Raw genomic sequence first — 12,305 nt, forward strand, 5'->3', positions numbered from 1 at the left:
AGTACCGGGCCCAGTCTCTACCCCCTCACCGACCCTACGATTGTGCCATCGACTTGCTGCCTGGTGCCCCACTGCCTACCAGTCGGCTCTATAACCTCTCTCGTGCTGAGAGGAGCACGATGGAGAGCTACATCTCGGAGTCTCTGGCCGCCGGAATCATCCGCCCCTCATCATCTCCCTTAGGAGCTGGTTTCTTTTTTGTCGAAAAGAAGGATAAGACCCTGCGGCCATGCATCGACTACCGGGGCCTCAACCAGATCACGGTCAAGAACCGGTATCCCCTGCCGTTGATGTCGTCGGCCTTTGAACCCCTGCACAGTGCTACCATCTTCACAAAGTTGGACCTGCGTAACGCGTATCACCTGGTGCGGATCCGAGAAGGCGACGAGTGGAAGACGGCGTTCAACACCCCGCTCGGCCACTTCGAGTACCTCGTAATGCCCTTCGGGCTTTGTAACGCCCCAGCAGTCTTCCAAGCCTTGGTCAACGATGTGCTCAGAGACTTCCTCAACCGGTTCGTGTTCGTCTACCTTGACGACATTTTGATTTTTTCCAAGTCCCGGGAAGAACACGGAGCGCATGTCCGGAGGGTCCTCTCTCGGTTATTAGAGAACAGATTGTTCGTCAAGGTCGAGAAGTGTGAGTTCCACGTCGACTCTGTGGAATTCCTCGGGGTCGTTCTGGAGAGCGGCCAGGTTAGAGCCGACCCCCACAAGATCCGAGCGGTCACAGAGTGGCCTACCCCTACCACTCGGAAGGAGCTCCAACGCTTCCTGGGTTTCGCTAACTTCTACCGACGATTCATCCGAAACTACAGCCACGTGGCAGCACCCCTCACTCGCCTCACCTCGACTAAGATTTCCTTCACCTGGCCCCGGGAGGCAGAGGAAGCTTTCCTCCGGCTCAAGACTTTGTTCACTTCCGCCCCCATCCTCATCCAGCCCGACCCCGACAAGCAGTTCGTGGTGGAGGTGGATGCATCCGATACTGGGGTAGGGGCTGTGCTCTCCCAGCGGGTGAGTCCCGAGAACCCTCTGCACCCTTGTGCGTTTTTTTCACGTCGCCTTTCTTCAGCTGAGGCCAATTACGATGTCGGGGACCGTGAGCTACTGGCGGTGAAACTGGCCTTGGAGGAGTGGAGGCACTGGCTGGAGGGGGCCGCTCAGCCCTTTGTCGTCTGGACGGACCACAAGAATTTGTCTTACGTCCAGACGGCAAAGAGGCTGAACGCCAGGCAAGCCAGATGGGCACTGTTCTTCGCCCGTTTTGATTTTACTTTGACCTACCGGCCTGGATCCCGGAACATCAAACCGGACGCCCTCTCTCGCCAGTTTGCCCCGAAGGAAGCCCTCACCTCTTCCGAGACTATCCTCCCGCCGAGTCGACTTGTTGGGCTCCTCACTTGGGACGTTCGTCGTCTAGTCACCGAAGCCCAGGCCCAGGAACCAGACCCCAGGACAGGAACCCAAACCCGTCTCTTCGTCCCGGCCACAGCTCGCTCGCCGGTCCTTCAATGGGCCCATGAGTCCCGCGTCGCCTGCCATCCCGGGACTAGTCGTACCTTATCCTTCCTAAAGAGGCATTTCTGGTGGCCATCCTTGGAGAAGGATGTTGGGGAATTTGTGGCGGCCTGTACCACCTGTGCACGCAGCAAAGCATCCCATCAATCTCCTGCGGGGCTACTTCAGCCTCTCCCTATCCCGAGTCGCCCATGGTCCCATATTGCCTTGGACTTCGTCACGGGCCTTCCGGATTCCAACGGGAACACAGTCATCCTCACCATCGTTGACCGGTTTTCCAAGGCCGTACATTTTGCTGCTCTGCCGAAGCTCCCCACAGCCTTCCAAACAGCAGAACTTTTAGTTAATCTAGTTTTTCGCGTTCATGGAATACCATTGGACATTGTGTCAGACCGAGGACCCCAATTCACCTCCCAGGTTTGGAAGGCCTTCTGCGGGGCGCTGGGCGCCACAGTCAGCCTTTCCTCCGGCTTCCACCCACAGTCCAACGGTCAGGCGGAGAGGACCAACCAGGGCCTGGAGTCGGCCTTACGGTGCATGGCTGCTCGCAACCCCAAGGCCTGGAGCTCCCACCTGGCCTGGGTCGAGTATGCCCACAACTCTCTGGTGTCATCTGCCACAGGATTGTCCCCCTTCGAGGCCTCCTTAGGCTACCAGCCACCACTGTTCCCCGAACAAGAAGCCGATGTGGCAGTCCCCTCTGTTGGGCACCACCTTCGCAGGTGCCGAAGACTCTGGCGCTCCACCAGGACCACCCTCCTGCGCACTCGGGACGCCAACCAGCAGTCGGCCGATCGTCGTAGAAGACCGGCCCCCCCCTATGCTCCTGGTCAAGCTGTCTGGTTGTCCACCCTTCACATCCCCTTGCGTGTCGAGTCTCGGAAACTCTCCCCCCGCTTCATCGGCCCCTACACCGTCGAGAAGATCATCAACCCCACGTCGGTACGACTGAAACTTCCCCGCCACATGCGGATCCACCCCACATTCCACGTCTCCCAGCTCAAGCCCGTGGTTTCCTCACCCTTGAACCCTCCGACCGAACCCCCACCACCCCCCCGGCTCATCGATGGGCATCCGGCATACACGGTTCGCCGGTTGCTGGATGTCCGTAGACGTGGTCGGGGCCTCCAATACCTGGTAGATTGGGAGGGTTATGGGCCTGAGGAGCGGTCGTGGGTTCCCCGGGTTGCCATCCTTGACTCCAACCTGGTCCGTGAGTTCCACCGTCTACATCCCGATAGACCCGGTAGGCCACCTAGAGGTGGCCGTTGAGGGGGGGGTACTGTTAGGTTCCGCCAGCACTTACCTTTCATTTTCAGGGTTTCCCAGCGTTTTGTTTTCATTCCGGTTTGTATTTTGTTTTTCTCCGTTTTCTTTAGTTTCCCCGATCGCTTTTGTTCCTGGTGGTGGTTTGCGTTTGTTTTCCCGTTTTGCTCCCTTCTCCCCCTAGCGGCCTGGAGCGGTACTGTTTTCGGAGGTTGCTGCGGTTCCAGCCAATAGATCGCTGGAGGGCGGACCCCACACACACCTGCGCCTCATTCCTCATCTCATCAACTCCTGCATTTAAACGCCGGCTTTTCTCTCACTCGTCGCCAGATTGTCTGCTTGCCATACGGTATTCCTGCCGTTCTTGGTTCTCCTGCGTTCCTGCCATTCCTGGTTCTCCTGCCATTCCTGGTCATCCTGCATTCCGGTTCATCACTCCTGGTCATCAGTCCGCCCTGCAGTTCCCCGGCGCTTCCAGTACCGCTCCTGCCGCTCCCCTCTCGTTTTCTGTTATCTTTTTGGTTGTTTGTTTTGGTCGTTTATTTTTTGTTTAAATAAATATCGTATTATCACTTCTGGGTTTTGTTGTTTGTGCACTCGCCTTTGGGTTCCCCCCTAGTCCTTGGTGGGTTATTAACTAACCCTAACAGCAGACTGCCTCTTATGAAAACCGGGATTCGACCTAAACGATAAAGCAGCATCATGCAGTGTAATATTCATCATGTAATGTAAAATACATGGTCAAAAGTATTAGAACACCCTACACCAATCCTGACTACTGAGTTCATACTTATTGACAGCAATTGTATTAAATGTATTTTAATTGTTTATAACATACACTATATGGACAAAAGTATTAAGACACCCCTTCTAACAGGTGTAATAAGAGTTTAGAGAACCCTTTCCTGTTCCAGCTGTGCTCTTTGCTCCTGTGCACAAAGCAAGCTCTACTGAACAGCTCTGGAATTAACTGCAACATCAATTGAGACATTCTTGACCAACAGCAGCGCCCAGCCATGCTTTCATCTTTTGACTAAATGGGCACAAATTCCCACAGACATACTTTAAATCTTGTGAGAAGCCTTCTCAGAAGAGTGGCTGTTGTTCTTGCTGAAAAGATCGCATAAAGGTCTCTCTATTTTAATACCATTTGTTTTTTTTAATGGGCCATCCAACAAGCTCACGGTCAGGTGTCCGAATACTTTTGGTCATAAAGTGTACTTTGTGCTTTTAACTTTGTAACAACAGTTGGATTGTATCGTTGAATGAATTGCATCGTTAATTGTAAGCCAGACCCACAAACACTCTTTAAAATCATGTGGAAAGCTTTCTCAGAAAATTGGAGGCTGTTATAGTTGCAAAGTGGTAGCTCAATATTAAAAACTATTTATAGACTTAATATAAACAGTTATAAATAATAGACTTTTCTTGATTAGGGTAGCATTGTTGGCACTTCTGATCCTGTATATTAATTATGTTAGTATTACTCAGTTAAACAATCACATTATGGGTGACATTTTAGTCTGCAGACGTCCCAGTGGCGCATCGGCAAATCACACTAGCCCGCTACAACTGAGATCCAGGGTTCAAATCCACAGCAATGCTATCGGCTGGTTGGGCATCTACATACAGACATGATTGGCTGTGTCTGAGGAAGGGAATGGTTGAGGCCCCACTATGGATTGGAGTCCCATCTAGTGTGTGTTAATGCATTGTGCCTAGTGATTCCAGGGGAAACCGGAAGTTGTGGTAAGACATAAAATGGTGATGAAGATGTTTAGTTAGATTAACACATAAAACCATGAACAACATACCAGTGACTGTTGCTGGGACTGGCTCACTCAGCTCTTCTACTGTCTCAAAGATCTTCTTGTAGTCTCCAGCCGGGTGTTCAAAACTAAAAAGAAAATCATTATTTCATCATTAGTTCATATTTAATAAAGTTAATGAACATAGACATGTTTAAATAACAAACTAATAGGGGAAAAAATGTTCAGACACTACAGACTGTAATGGGGCGGGTCGTGCTTTGCGAGTGAAGAGTAACGTGAAGCCCCGAACCTGTAAAATTGAAAATGAACCCAAGTGCAAGATGCTTGACAAATGTAGAACAATACATGGGCTAAAAAGCCACTAACAAAAAGAGGATAATCAGAGTGAAAGTGGTGGCCAAAATAACAGAAACAAAGTAACAAATGAACAATCAAGGAATTAGGGGCCATGGCACAAATTGTCATTATACCTACCTATTATGAAAAATAATCATTTAAGTTGCTGTGTGTATATTTATATACACAGTGAAGTCAAATTTGTGAAAGTTTTAAGGACAAAGAATGATATATTCTGATCATTCGGTCACAAAAGAACACAACAACAATAATAATAACAATAGTAATAAATAAATGCCAAAATTAACATGACATACAGTGTATCACAAAAGTGAGTACACCCCTCACATTTCTGCAGATATTTAAGTATATCTTTTCATGGGACAACACTGACAAAATGACACTTTGACACAATGAAAAGTAGTCTGTGTGCAGCTTATATAACAGTGTAAATTTATTCTTCCCTCAAAATAACTCAATATACAGCCATTAATGTCTAAACCACCGGCAACAAAAGTGAGTACACCCCTTAGTGAAAGTTCCTGAAGTGTCAATATTTTGTGTGGCCACCATTATTTCCCAAAACTGCCTTAACTCTCCTGGGCATGGAGTTTACCAGAGCTTCACAGGTTGCCACTGGAATGCTTTTCCACTCCTCCATGACGACACCACGGAGCTGGCGGATATTCGAGACTTTGCGCTCCTCCACCTTCCGCTTGAGGATGCCCCAAAGATGTTCTATTGGGTTTAGGTCTGGAGACATGCTTGGCCAGTCCATCACCTTTACCCTCAGCCTCTTCAATAAAGCAGTGGTCGTCTTAGAGGTGTGTTTGGGGTCATTATCATGCTGGAACACTGCCCTGTGACCCAGTTTCCGGAGGGAGGGGATCATGCTCTGCTTCAGTATTTCACAGTACATATTGGAGTTCATGTGTCCCTCAATGAAATGTAACTCCCCAACACCTGCTGCACTCATGCAGCCCCAGACCATGGCATTCCCACCACCATGCTTGACTGTAGGCATGACACACTTATCTTTGTACTCCTCACCTGATTGCCGCCACACATGCTTGAGACCATCTGAACCAAACAAATTAATCTTGGTCTCATCAGACCATAGGACATGGTTCCAGTAATCCATGCCCTTTGTTGACATGTCTTCAGCAAACTGTTTGCGGGCTTTCTTGTGTAGAGACTTCAGAAGAGGCTTCCTTCTGGGGTGACAGCCATGAAGACTAATTTGATGTAGTGTGCAGCGTATGGTCTGAGCACTGACAGGCTGACCCCCCACCTTTTCAATCTCTGCAGCAATGCTGACAGCACTCCTGCGCCTATCTTTCAAAGACAGCAGTTGGATGTGACGCTGAGCACGTGCACTCAGCTTCTTTGGACGACCAACGCGAGGTCTGTTCTGAGTGGACCCTGCTCTTTTAAAACGCTGGATGATCTTGGCCACTGTGCTGCAGCTCAGTTTCAGGGTGTTGGCAATCTTCTTGTAGCCTTGGCCATCTTCATGTAGCGCAACAATTCGTCTTTTAAGATCCTCAGCGAGTTCTTTGCCATGAGGTGCCATGTTGGAACTTTCAGTGACCAGTATGAGAGAGTGTGAGAGCTGTACTACTAAATTGAACACACCTGCTCCCTATGCACACCTGAGACCTAGTAACACTAACGAGTCACATGACATTTTGGAGGGAAAATGACAAGCAGTGCTCAATTTGGACATTTAGGGGTGTAGTCTCTTAGGGGTGTACTCACTTTTGTTGCCGGTGGTTTCGACATTAATGGCTGTATATTGAGTTATTTTGAGGGAAGAATAAATTTACACTGTTATATAAGCTGCACACAGACTACTTTTCATTGTGTCAAAGTGTCATTTTGTCAGTGTTGTCCCATGAAAAGATATACTTAAATATCTGCAGAAATGTGAGGGGTGTACTCACTTTTGTGATACACTGTACATGTCATTTGAAAGTGTAAGTAAACTTTTGACTCAAGCTGTAAGAAATGAAACTTCAGACTCACCGGCTAACCATGCTTGCTTGTGGTGCAGCTGTGGTCAGTATTACAGAAGCCGAAAAAAAATCCTTTGGTGGATGTTTCACAGGGTTCCAGCTTGGACCCTTTATACCTCGTCCTTCTTTCACATGTTCCAGCCAATTAAACTGCTGGCCGAACAACAGTTTCTTTGTATCAAGATGCTGAGCCACTGCTTACAATAGCCATGATGTCAAAGAGGATTTGCTTTCCCAAGCTGAACTAAATGCTGGACCATAAACACAAGACTAGATTACACAACAGGGACAAGCTTACGCACATGACAGGAAAACTTTCACCCATTTTGGCAACAGTCCATGTTTTCTCTTTATTGCAGTAGCATTTCATTATTTTGTTCCATTTTCATCAACACCTTTTAACTTGGTCAGAGTCGCTGCGGGTCCGGTCCACCAGGAAACACCGGGCGTAAGGCAGGAATACCCTGGACTTTACCCCCCAGCCATTACCGCCCAAACATAGCCGATCAGGTCTTTGTGGTCAGCCGATAGCATCCCTGAAAGTCAAACCTGGGTCTCAGAGTCTCAATTTAGATCTCTCCAGTTCTCATGTGCACTCTGCCAACCCCTGCCAATTGATTGACACTAGCACACGCAACCTTTGACACGTGAAGCCATCAGACACTTCCTTTTACCAGCTGTTGATGGATAAAGAGATACAAAAAGACCTCACAAGCCTGGAGAACCCTGTTAGGCATCTAGAGCGGACAGAAGGAGTCGCTGTTGCAGCAACAAGGAGGTGATTCCCCATCTAACCTTCCCTCCTTCAACCAAGGCCAGCGGTGTCTGTTATGTGCCTGACCATCTCTGAGATGTGAATTCTCACAGTACTGGCCTGGTGTATTAGACTGTTGTGCCGCCCTAGTGCCCACAGACCATGTTTTGTAATGTTTCCTGATGTGTGCTTGAATACAGCTTTATGACTGGATGTACAATTTCTGCACAGCAACTGCTAAAAATTGGATGTGTTACTGCAACTGTAAACAGAGTGCATATGTTAACACACTCATTTGATGTCCTAATGAAACAAGTACGCTAGCAACACCCAAGTGAGTGTATTTAATAGCATAAAAACAATTGGCGACTATTTAAGGAATCAACTGGATTACCCTAACAACCCCCTTACTCAACACTCAATACCACCCCTCTCCCTCACAGCAACACAGTCACAGCAACTTTGGATATCTGGAATGTCATATTAAATATCTAACAACACCCTAGAAACCACCTGAAAAAGCATAGCAATCACCTAAAGTACCATAACAACCAACTTGCAATCACTTGGGACGTCTATAATGACTGAAGAGGAGGACGCAGAACCAATAGTACTCACGAAAGACAATAAACCTTACAAATGGTACTACTTGATTTGCAGATTTGCACATGGTACTGTTTTATTTGCACAGCTTATAATTGCACACATAATGTATATACTAACTGCACACTTTAGGCTTACCCCCCCCTTTTTTAGTTTTTGTTCTGTGTTAGGTGTCTTATATTCTTACTTTTATATTATTATATTTTGTAAATATATTTTTTAGATTTTTACATCTTATTCTTTGCATTACATTACTTTGTTTCTTTTTTATTCTTTCCTGTGCTACACTGACGTGTCGTTGTGTGATAATTGTAAATTGCTGCTGTAACACTGCAATTTAAGAGATAAGATATTCTTTATTTGTCATTTATACATATATATGTACAGTACAATGAAATTCTTTCTTTGTATATCCCAGCTTGTTTGGAAGCGGGGGTCAGAGCGCAGGGTCAGCCATCGTACGGCGCCCCTGGAGCAGACAGGGTTAAGGGTCTTGCTCCAGGACAGTGGCTGCATAGCAGAGCCTGGATTTGAACCGACAATCTTCCGGTTGATAGATCAAAGCTCCACCCACTAGGCTACCACTGTCCCATATTTCCCTTCGGGGATCAATAAAGTAATCAATCAATCAATCAATCAATCAGAGCAACTGCTTGACAACGCTCTAGCAAGTACCTGGAATACAATAGCACCTAAACACCCAACAATAGTTTGTAATGTTTTAAATCGTTGTGATGTATTAAACTGTTGAGTGCATAAATGTGTTTTTGAAAGATTTTTTTTGCTTCATTGTATTTTTTATTTACTTTTGGTATGTTTTTTACAATGTACCAGTATTGTATATGAAACTGGGGGATTTGTCCCTAAATGTTGCTAAATGTGATACCATATACCATATAAATGAAACAGAACAGTGTGAAATAATCTTTCCTCTAACTTTAGACTCATTGTGGTTAGTTTTCTTAAGCTCGGTACAGCCGAGGCTTTCCCGACATGAAAGCTGCTGTTGTTTAAGCTTGTTAAAGGGAAGCTTTACTTTAACACAACATTCCTGAACAGATTTGTATTATTTACCCAGGCCGACTCTGTGTCTTTCTCAGCAGTTTTATAATGATTCATGACCAGTAAGCTGCTTTTGAACATGTGAGAAAAAAACATGCTAGTTTGACTGGGAAAAGCTTAAATAAAATGATTTTTAAACAGGTTATTTCATATCATGTGCACTGAATGCCTCATACAATTAAAGTCAAAAGTCAAAGGTTTATTTTCTTGTGACTGAATGATTGGAACACATACTTGTTTTTCTTTTTCTTTTGCCAAAAGAAATTTTAGTATAACTTTGTCTTAGTTTAACTATGGATTTTTTGAAAATATGCTGGGTAAAAAATGCATAGCATGGCTTTCAAATTCCTTATTAGTGAAAATGAATAACTGCAGCTGGTGTGTTCATATAAATAATAAGCGCACTTGCTAGACCAAACCACAAGCTTTACATTAGAAAAGTCTAAAAAGCTCTGGAAATCATATAAGTCCAGATGCTGTTTGTACCAGGCTAACATACTCTCTAACATATCTCTAACATACTTTAGCTTCCCAGATACTCTGTACAAATAATTGTCTGTAGGTACAAAAGTGGTCTTAAAACCCTGCCAGGGTTTTAAATTGTTTATAGAAAATGGATGTTGTGTTCACCAGGCCAGAGAAGAAGAACTGTCCAGAAAGTTTGCAACTTTCAACGTGCAACAAGTTTATTCAATTAAATAAAAAATAAAAAAATACAATTATAATTCTCACATGCTGTTACTACTGTTCTTTACTAATTAATACTTAAAATATTACTTTATTTAAAAAAATTTTACCCTTCTTTACCTTCATTATTCTCAAAGTTCGAAATGTAACCCAAGACGTAACAGTCATAAATTTTGCTGTAACTTCATCTTAAAAAATTTCACTTCTTATAACTTGATCTTAAAACATTATTCTGGTCAGAACACACGACTTTATTCTTCATATATTACACTTTTACTAATACAATCTACTTATTAAAATGTTAGTTTTACAAACTTACACTCACAAGACAATGTCTTTTTTCTCATAATATCAGAATTTTCGAAACCTAAGATGTAAGTTATTAATTTTGCTGTAACTTTATCTTTAAAAATCTCACATCTTATAGATTTATCTTTAAAAAAACATTCTGGTCAGAACATTTATTTATTTTGTATAGACTTTATTTTTAATTTATTACTTTTTTTCTGAAACTAATAAATCTATCTATTGTAATCTTAGACTTACATCCTCAAAACTACGTCTTTCTTCTCATAATATCAGAATTTTACATTTTTTCTCTAAATATTACAACTTTATTCTTAAAGTTTGAAACTTAAGATGTAACAGTCTTAAATTTTGCTGTAACTTTATTTTGAAAAAACTTATCTTAAAAAATCTCACATATTACAACTTTATCTTAAAAACATTATTCTGGTCAGAACATACAGTGTATCACAAAAGTGAGTACACCCCTCACATTTCTGCAAATATTTCATTATATCTTTTCATGGGACAACACTATAGACATGAAACTTGGATATAACTTAGAGTAGTCAGTGTACAGCTTGTATAGCAGTGTAGATTTACTGTTTTCTGAAAATAACTCAACACACAGCCATTAATGTCTAAATAGCTGGCAACATAAGTGAGTACACCCCACAGTGAACATGTCCAAATTGTGCCCAAATGTGTCGTTGTCCCTCCCTGGTGTCATGTGTCAAGGTCCCAGGTGTAAATGGGGAGCAGGGCTGTTAAATTTGGTGTTTTGGGTACAATTCTCTCATACTGGCCACTGGATATTCAACATGGCACCTCATGGCAAAGAACTCTCTGAGGATGTGAGAAATAGAATTGTTGCTCTCCACAAAGATGGCCTGGGCTATAAGAAGATTGCTAACACCCTGAAACTGAGCTACAGCATGGTGGCCAAGGTCATACAGCGGTTTTCCAGGACAGGTTCCACTCGGAACAGGTTTCGCCAGGGTCGACCAAAGAAGTCGAGTCCACGTGTTCGGCGTCATATCCAGAGGTTGGCTTTAAAAAATAGACACATGAGTGCTGCCAGCATTGCTGCAGAGGTTGAAGACGTGGGAGGTCAGCCTGTCAGTGCTCAGACCATACGCCGCACACTGCATCAACTCGGTCTGCATGGTCGTCATCCCAGAAGGAAGCTGACGCACAAGAAAGCCCGCAAACAGTTTGCTGAAGACAAGCAGTCCAAGAACATGGATTACTGGAATGCCCTGTGGTCTGACGAGACCAAGATAAACTTGTTTGGCTCAGATGGTGTCCAGCATGTGTGGCGGCGCCCTGGTGAGAAGTACTAAGACAACTGTATCTTGCCTACAGTCAAGCATGGTGGTGGTAGCATCATGGTCTTGGGCTGCATGAGTGTTGCTGGCACTGGGGAGCTGCAGTTCATTGAGGGAAACATGAATTCCAACATGTACTGTGACATTCTGAAACAGAGCATGATCCCCTCCCTTCGAAAACTGGGCCTCATGGCAGTTTTCCAACAGGATAACGACCCCAAACACAACCTCCAAGATGACAACTGCCTTGCTGAGGAAGCTGAAGGTAAAGGTGATGGACTAAACCCAATTGAGCACCTGTGGCGCATCCTCAAGTGGAAGGTGGAGGAGTTCAAGGTGTCTAACATCCACCAGCTCCGTGATGTCATCATGGAGGAGTGGAAGAGGATTCCAGTAGCAACCTGTGCAGCTCTGGTGAATTCCATGCCCAGGAGGGTTAAGGCAGTGCTGGATAATAATGGTGGTCACACAAAATATTGACACTTTGGGCACAATTTGGACATGTTCACTGTGGGGTGTACTCACTTATGTTGCCAGCTATTTAGACATTAATGGCTGTGTGTTGAGTTATTTTCAGAAGACAGTAAATCTACACTGCTATACAAGTTGTACACTGACTACTCTAAGTTATATCCAAGTTTCATGTCTATAGTGTTGTCCCATGAAAAGATATAATA

The sequence above is a fragment of the Trichomycterus rosablanca genome, chromosome 4 (assembly GCF_030014385.1).
Source record: "Trichomycterus rosablanca isolate fTriRos1 chromosome 4, fTriRos1.hap1, whole genome shotgun sequence".
NCBI lineage: Eukaryota > Metazoa > Chordata > Actinopteri > Siluriformes > Trichomycteridae > Trichomycterus > Trichomycterus rosablanca.